The sequence below is a fragment of the Struthio camelus genome, chromosome 12 (genome assembly GCF_040807025.1).
Source record: "Struthio camelus isolate bStrCam1 chromosome 12, bStrCam1.hap1, whole genome shotgun sequence".
Lineage (NCBI taxonomy): Eukaryota > Metazoa > Chordata > Aves > Struthioniformes > Struthionidae > Struthio > Struthio camelus.
This window is the reverse complement of record NC_090953.1, coordinates 11,978,921-11,987,828: the sequence shown is the minus strand read 5'-3', so window position 1 is coordinate 11,987,828 and position 8,908 is coordinate 11,978,921. Positions and strand designations below refer to the sequence as shown.

Genomic DNA, 8,908 nt, shown 5'->3' with positions numbered 1-8,908 from the left:
GGTACCTGTGAGCGAACACGTCCTGCAGCTGTGTTGTTAAAGCGCGTGAAATCCAAATTCATTTTTATGATGAACGTTATACCTGTTTCCTTGTGATAACTGAAACAAATCGGGGATCGATACCTACTTTAACTGTGTGTGCATTTCTGAAATAATATTTTAAAGGCTGTTGGTACGTTTTTATATAAGAAATCCATTTACATTTCATATTTTAAACTTTTGAGGAGAAAACAGAACAAAACAACTAGCAATAGTGAATGTAGCAGAGAGCACATTTTTTGTGCCTAAAGCACTATCCATACAGTTGAAAGTCTTTGGACCAGAGAATGTAGGACGGTGAATCAAGTTGGCAAATTCTGACAAACCAACTAGGATCTTTTTTAATTTACTGCCTTTGTGGCTTTTGAGAGGAAAAAGTGTGTTTGTGTGACAAGGGTGAAATAAAAGACCTCCCTACCACCGATATTTGCTACTGGACGGGCTGCACTTAAGTTTCTCAGGGCAGTAGTTCTGTGAGAGCGGGAAAGGTGATACTCGTAAATCTGTGTAATTCATCATAACATTTCAATGTAATAGTGTCTTTACAAAATCTTACACTGTCCTACATTATTGTGTTCAACTGAAAAAACTTCTGAATTGCCCCCACAGTTCAGTGCTTGCTGCAGAACAGAGACTGAATTTTAAAATATATGATACACAAAATAAAGTTGGTGAGATCTGAATTAAATTTCTCTGGAACTGCAAGATCCTTTTCACAGTAAGGGGAAACTAAGCCCTGTCAGTTGAAAAATAAAGTGGATCCTTTTGCCATCTACTGGAGTTTTGCTGTAAATACAGCAGAAATTTAAATTATGGAGCTGAAAGCTATTTATCATAGCTCCTGACTTGTCAGCATTTATGGAAGCATGTGGCTAAAAGAGGAACAGAATATGTCACCACTCTGCATTTAGGTTTATAATTAGGACAAAACTGAGACCAAGCAAACGTCGTCTGCTTCGCAGAACAAATTTTACAGAAGCTTAAGGAAGATGGAAGCAATTTAATTGGGGTAGGCCATCGTGGGAAAGGACATAAGAAGACAGAGTATACAAACCACAAGACAGCAAGTAGATGCTATATTAAAAATAAATCAGGTAATGCTCAGTCAGAAGAATTAAGCTATTGCCTTTGTGCTTTCCTTGTCCCAACGTGGACAAAGACTAGAGAGTGGGAGAGACCCAGATTCCCCTAGCAGTGTAGGGACTGGAAGAACAGAAAACTGAGATTCACCACACTGCTTCAGGCCCATCTCGGGGAACCTGAAGGCACTAGCTAGGAACTATTACTTGAGAAGTGATTTTGGGGGGTGAAGAGCCTTTTCAGGAAGGAAAAATGAATCAGTTGTCATGGGAGATGGAAAACCCCATGAGGGAATTGGTTACACTGTGTACACGTGGAAAATTTTTTTTTTCAGTCATGGAATGATCTGGGCGTTAGAAGTTCTGCACAGTTGTCTTTCTCCTTTCACCTTTTTGTGTTCGCTCACAGGTCAGTCTGTCAGCTGGGAGCCAACAGACATGATTGTCCTGCTTGTCTCCTGCAATGTGAACATACTGTTGGTAACGCACTAGCGAAAATTAACAAGCATGGAAAAGGGGTAAGGCAAAAAGCAGAAATAGTAGGCCAAAGCATGAAAAGGAAAGAGGCTGGGGCAGACAGAACATGTAAGGTAACTTCACAGAGGAGAAATTGTAGCGAGGAAGGGAAGTTCTGCAGGAGAGAAAGAATGGGAAAGAACTATAAAACAGGCTGACAAAGAAAGCTGAGAAATAAAATGAGGGAAACAAACAAAAATTAAAATAACATAAAAGAAATCATAAAACTATATAAGCGCTCCCCCCCCCCCCAAAAAAAAAAAAAGAAAAACTGGAAAGGACAGATAAAAGGAGAAATGAGACTTGGATGCCCATATACAGATCAGCTAAAAGCCAAATGCACTAATTTAAACAGTTTTGGAAGTAGAGAGCTGCAGAAATATTAAATAACAGATTTCCTTTTAAAACTGGGCTTTTCTGCATGTAGACAATAAACTTCAGACATTTGTTTCACCTTATAATTTTTATGCCAGCTTCCTCCTTTAAAAAGTCAGCTAGTCTTTCATTGGCGTTATCAGTAGATGGAGCACAGCCATTTTTAAAGGTGATGTCATGGGATTGTATTTACCAGTCTAAATCATAAATAATACACAATGCATTTCCTAAAAGGGGTTACTCACGAATGTCACTAAAATATTCTCCTGTTGTTTGCTTTCTTAACATGCTCAGTTTTTATCTAGGAAATGTAATAGAAATTAATACAGATAAAAATATTTATGTAACATCAACAGCGTGAATTGGCCCAGAAGAACTTTTTGTTTGATCTCATGTAACAGAATGGCTACAAATCAAGGGCTGCAGACAAAAGTTCAACAGTATTATATTATATTAGCTGAGAAGGTTGTGCTGATCACTAGCCAGCAAAACAGAAGGTCAGGGAGCGTCCACGCCTTTGAGAAACATGCGTCCAAGGTCTACACAGGGGCCTGAGCTAGCTCATGTTGACCTGGTGCTTTTTGTTAAGAAAATTCATAAAAGAAGAACTTTCTAATCACTGAGGTTCCTTTACCTGACAGCAGGGAGACAGAGGAGAAAGTGCGTTGACATATACTGAAAAAATATCAGAGAATTTAGTGACCAAACTTGGAGGATTTCTGAGATAGTTGTGATGCCAGGGTTGTCCCAGAAGCACAGGAATGCCTGCCCAGAGACCCTGTACTTCCCTGCCAGGAGTACAGGGCCAGTTCTGTGAGAGCCATCAAAGGGTTTGAGTTACAAAGCATATTGTTTTCGGTCATTTGTTCCTGACTTTATTTAAATTCTCCTCCCTTTCCTTATTTTTCCCACATGAACTCAGCTTTGTGTATGTTCTAAGTAACTACTTGTTATGATCTTAGTTTTTGAGCTGGCACACAACTTTACAGGGATTAATTATTGTTCTCCTAAGCAGTTAGCATCCTTCCTCTGCTTCAGGACGGAAAAGAATAATTCAGAGCAAATTACAGATTTGTTTCTGATTGAACTTCCTGGTTGGGGCCAATTGTGGCCATTTGATGACATCTTTTTTCTTTCCATGCTCAGTTGGATACTTAAAATTCCCTACATCTGCTCCATGCCATTGCTGTGAATGACAGACATGCATACTACCATTCCCTAACTAAATTACTAGTAGCATTACAGTTACAGAAACAGTTATCTCTTTGAGCTCTTTATTGTGATTAGTATTATTTCCTTATCTCTAGCTAGCATTAACCTGTACTGTTGTGATGTGGGATCTGCAGGTAATGTAACCTTGCAGTTTATGGCGCACTGCTGAATTCCTTTGGCATCCATGCAAGCACAGAACAAAAACTCAAGGTCTTAGATTTGGGGAACACTGGAAGGCAGGGATTAGTTTTTCTCTAGTGTTCCATAGAGTGCCTAAACAACGTTGATAAAAAAGCCAAAATAAGAGCAATTGATATTTGATCCTCTGTTATACATTCTACTGTGATCTAAAACGGACCATAATATGTGTGCAACTGTCTCAGAATTTTTTACATTTTATAATTCTTTGCCCTATAATTTCTGCAAGTAATTCTTGCATGTGAGCACTGTATTGCACATTTTCAGCTTTGCTGATTAGCTCTCCTGGAGTATATAGGTTGTTATGTGCATGTGCTCCCAGTTATATTGACATACTTCTCAGACTTCAGTGATAATACTCCTAATTTCTACATTATTTTATATCGCAATTATTGCTTACATTACACTGTTGTAGTAAACGTGCCTGCTAATATATATATTTCTGAGAATATTTTCAGAATCCTAATTCAAAGAAGATGCGTGCAACCAGCAAAAATCTCACAAGGAAATTTTGATTCACTCAGCTCTACCAATTGTGGAGGTAGCTCTCTCATTTTTCATTCTGCACAGTTCCTTATTTCAAAATATAGAGCAAAGAACAACAGCAACATTCTTCACATCTTTTATCTGACAAGTGCTTTACAAACCCAATTAATTAAGCCTGAGAAAATGTCCGGGTGTTCTTAGACTCACCATGTATCTATTTGAATAGATCATTTTGAATTCTGACTTGGCTGGCTCTCTGGCAAAACTCTGATACATTTTTCCCATAATTAAATGTTATTTTACTGCATAACTGCAGAAGCAAATGTGGGGAATTTCTTTTATTGGTTATTACCACCATCTCTTTATGACTGAACAGTGAATACTTTGTGAAGTCATTTACTTTCCCGTCCCTGCTCAATGTGTGCAGTCTATTGAGGCACAGGAGCACTTCAGGCTGGCACACATTTCCTCTATTTCTAACAGGGTATTTAGTTAGCAGTTTGATTTTCACATGATTAGCAAGATTCTTACTGAGAAGCCACACTCTTGCCATTTACAGTTTAAGCCAGATAGCATAACAAAATACTCCCTTTTTGCTCTGACGCCCATTAACTTTATTGAGATGTTTCTATCCATCTTAGATTATTCATTAGCAAACAGATACGCCGTAACACACAAAGCAGCTCTATTTTTGGGGGTGCTGATATTCAATTTTGAAAGTGAAATGGACACTAACCACTAATTCCTCTTTGCGTGCTTCTTTGGTAGTGTGATTGCTGCTGGAGAATCCCCCCAAATCCTCAGCAGATCATTAGCACGTGGCCTTCTGACCCCCAGTGCATACCATATGAACTACATTATATTGCCTCTGGTGCAGCACACAGTCTGTGATTTACAATACAGTATCATTTATTAGGTCTTATAGTCTCAACTAACAAGAAGTTCAGAAATAGCATAGCTTGGATTTAAAGCTGTTGGAGGGTTGCAATTATGTGTGGTATAAGCTGTTCCTTCAACAAATGAACACAAGTCCAAACATCAATCTTTGAAATTCAATCATTATTTAGACCATTGCTTGTTGACTTCTTTTGCCTTAAAATTTGTTTGCAAAAAAGAGGAAGTGTGCTCTAAAGAATGTATCAGCTTTACTCAATAAAAATTGAATGATACAAGTTGTTTTGTAGTAGGATGGTATTTTGTAGCTGGCATTATAATGCAATGAAAGTTTGCTACTTGGCAGAGCCATATGTGAACACATGAGCAATGCTTACATGAGCTATAAATAGCATCCCTTAATCCTTGCATTGATCTTCATGTGCTTGCTTAAGGTTCACTTATCTATATTTATATAGATTAATGTCATTTATTTGATTTAAAATAAAATCAGCTATGCCTCAATATAATGTTAAGCCCTACAATTTGTTATGATTTAGCAGACAGATATTCAAGATAATTGCTGTCTCCAGGGCTAAAAGTAGACACACAGACTTAGTGGCCAGTTAGTCTCCTATTTTGAAGCTGACCATTAGTAAATACGAATTTTTATGTCCTCGACTGCATTCTTTTGCTGGCATACTTACCAATGCTTTCTTTGTGCTGACATCAAGACAGAACTGCTGCCATTTAGGAGACTGGAAAGAAGAGAAACATCTTCCGTATTAGAAATGCTGATTATTTACCTAGCAATGGTCTGATCAAAAAGCTGACAAACATGAGCCCAGGCATATTGCTTGCGAGTAGAGTACTGCCAATCAAGTTGCCACACATGTGCATCAGGTTTGTTGCTGAGGACAGGTTTCCCAGTGAGGAATCTGTTATGTGGCGTGAGGCTGATACCGATGACTTGAGAAAGAGTTGGCCTACCTATTTAAAAGTGACCATTTAGGCAGAAATGCCTTTTGTTTCTAGCACAGGAATGTTATAGCATGGTGCAGGATCATTGTTTTTGACACTATGCTGCTGAAGAGACTGTCTTGCAGGTGAAATATAAGACCTAGGAATCACATATTGTCAATAAATATGATCTTGTGGCACTTCCTGCATGGGAGAGAGTCTTAATTTTCATGTTATGGTAACTCCACTTTGCTTTCCTAAACTTCTCTGCAGTTTGTAGGATATATTTATTTTTCAGTCTTATACCAATGTCTAATATTGCTAAACAGTCAAATAGTTCTACAAGTGATAGCATCCATATGCCTCATGAAGATGTAACTATTTATAAAATGCAGTAAAAAAGAAAAAAAAAGCTTTTACAACGTTAAGCAATGGATATAATTGAATATGTGACAGGAAGCCCAAAGGTTACATTTATTCTGGTGATAGCAGCTTATCAACACTGCTTTCACATAACACTTCACTTAGTAATTACATTGTTAAATACACTCTATACCTACACCTACCTTAATTTTTATATTGGTGTTCTGGTACATGTGAAGAGAGGGTGGTGTTATGTATAGTCAAAGTCTAAGTTCTTCCCCCTTGTTCCCCCACAAGATCACTTAAGGCTTGGAAGAAATGCATGTGAGGTTTTTTTTTGAGGACTCTTGCTTTTGAACTTTGGGTGCTGTTTGATCAGTAAGCTAGTTTGCTGTTCGACTTCGACTATTTGATATAAAGCCAAATGTTGATCTATTTCGCTGTTGGGAAGTTGGTCAGTGGTTTTGGGCCATGGTATCTGAAAAAGTTTTCCCCATTTGAATTGGTGTCTATTATACAAAAAAGGTCACGCTACAATGTACCCAGACTCCAAGTCACACATTTCTTCTTTGCTGAAAAGCTAACATGCGAGGTTCCCCACCTTTCTGCTTGACAGAGGAGTGATACTGTGTTTACAACACTGCTGTTGGAGGAAAAGGTCAGTTTGGTGGCTTTGAGGTCCAGACACAAGAATGCTGGGGATGTTATTTTCTCTACCAAGACCAAAACAGAAGCCTTTGGCATCATTTTGGCATAGAGAGGCAAAGTTGGAATTCGAAGGACCAGTAGCTAATAGAAATGAAGATTTCTATAATAGAAAGGGTAAAATACCAAGATCCACACGTTCCACACCATCATTAATGGACGTGGGGGCCTCCTCTGTCAGGACATGGAAGGGAACGATGGAGCTAGAAGGCTCACTAGTGCTTCTTTTACAAGGTGAGAGATGAAAACGCATGGAAAACATGCACCCTTTTGCAAAAACATTTTTGACTGGCCTTGCGGTTCTTTGGGCTGCTCTAAGTCCATTTCAGGGGTCTTCTCTGCTACTTAACGTTCATAATTATTTTTTTTTTTAAATCACCCATTGATAGAACTCAATGCAATAGACTCAAGCAATGAGCCACCCTACAGGTTAGTTGCTATTTGTCTACTGCACCATATGCCTTGACAGTTCCTACTCAAAAGCTGGAATATGACTTGATTAACAAGTATGGTACAAATCGGTGCTGCAATACGCTGTCAGAACAGTAAGGGAGAAGTCTTCCATACAGCAATTAACATTATGGACTCAGGAACTACGAGGTGAAGTTTGAGACTTGAACCTTAAGACTGCACTGTGGCAGCTGCACACATATGAGCAGCCTATACATTTGAAAGCCTGAGAAATAAACCGGCTGTGCATTGAAAGGTAGGCATTTGGAGGTGATAAATTTAGCCCTGACTCATCCAATGGCAATTTTGACACTCGGGTGAACAAAATTACTTTTAGAAGTTGCATCATGTTTTTACCAGATAGTTTGATTGAGCATGGTTTAACCCATTCACGTACCGATGGCCAGACTCCAGACCTTTCTCTCTCATTTGAGAGAGCTATGCAAGAACTTATTTCTACAGGAACATAGATACATCCTGGGCCATCAAGTGCCTTTCTTCACATGCAGTCACATCAATTAATCCATTTCTTAAACTGATCAAATGACATCTTAAAGCTGGACTGCTTTCTTAATTCACCTCTCTTTTTGGAAAGGAATGGGAAGACCCTTTACTGCTGGTACCTAAAAACCTGTTTCCAAAAACTAGTGAGACTTTCTTCACAACTTTGTCCTTTAAACAGTTCTTTCCTCTTCCTGGTGTTAACTCCTCAACTATTTAATAAGCACTCATATGCCAAGCACTTCAGCCTCTTCTTGATGGACAGGTGCCCATTTCCTCAGCCACCTTAGCAGTCCTCCTCTGCATCACTGCGGGGTGAATCCTGCCTGAGGGACCTGTGCTGTGCACATCTCTGCAGATGAGCACTTCCACAAAGGCATTAATACTGCCAGACCTCTACCAGAAGAAGTTCATCTGACATGCGAGGAGTGCATTCGCTATTTTTTCCAAGGCAACACCAGATGATCAAAGAAATCATTCGCTCCTACAAGAGTCCTGAATGTACATGTTCAATAACTTCAAGGAATAATGGTTTTCATTCCTATTTGCCTCGCACACAATGACTCAGTCCATCTTTATTTGCTTAGTGTTGATACTAACAAATAAAACCAGAGTACTGAGCCAGGAAATATGCTGATGGATGAAGTCAGACATATTCCTATTTTTTGTTAACTTTTCCACATTTAAATAGGAAGGGTGAGTTTATCATTAAAACATTTTTACAAACGTTAATGGCCTTGTTCTTTGCAATGCAACTAAATTCTCATGCCAGAGAAATGCATAACCTTTTTCTGATGGGTTTATTAGAGGAACCCTGCACCGGTCAGATCAGGTGAACCGCTCTTCACCTCACCACCTCTCACCAAAACGCACCGCTCCAGAACAGCCGCCCTGCACGTTACCGTCCGCACCCGGCATTTCTGTGGGTGCCCTTAGTTAAACGCTGCCAGCCGAGTTCTCCTCCGCAACACCGCGCTCGGACGCGCTGCCTGCCACGGTACCTGCTCGGCCCTTCGCCGACGTCCCCAGCGGCTCCCTTGCGCCGCGCCGCTGCTCCTCGCAGCCCCGCCGCGGCGACCCCGGCTGCGCCCGTTGCTCCTGCCAACGCCCCCAACGGCCCGGGCCGCCGGCGCCCGGCGGCAGCGGCCCCC

At 40.0% G+C, this 8,908-nt stretch overlaps 1 long non-coding RNA gene across 1 annotated transcript; it reads right to left on the bottom strand.

Moving 5' to 3' along the window:
- Positions 1–1,019: 1,019 nt before the first annotated feature.
- Positions 1,020–8,870, bottom strand: LOC138068847 (uncharacterized). Its single transcript, XR_011143657.1, has 3 exons — positions 8,759–8,870; positions 5,486–5,536; positions 1,020–1,576 (listed from the first exon to the last, which is right to left on the bottom strand). It is a non-coding gene; the product is annotated as an uncharacterized lncRNA (long non-coding RNA).
- Positions 8,871–8,908: the final 38 nt, after the last annotated feature.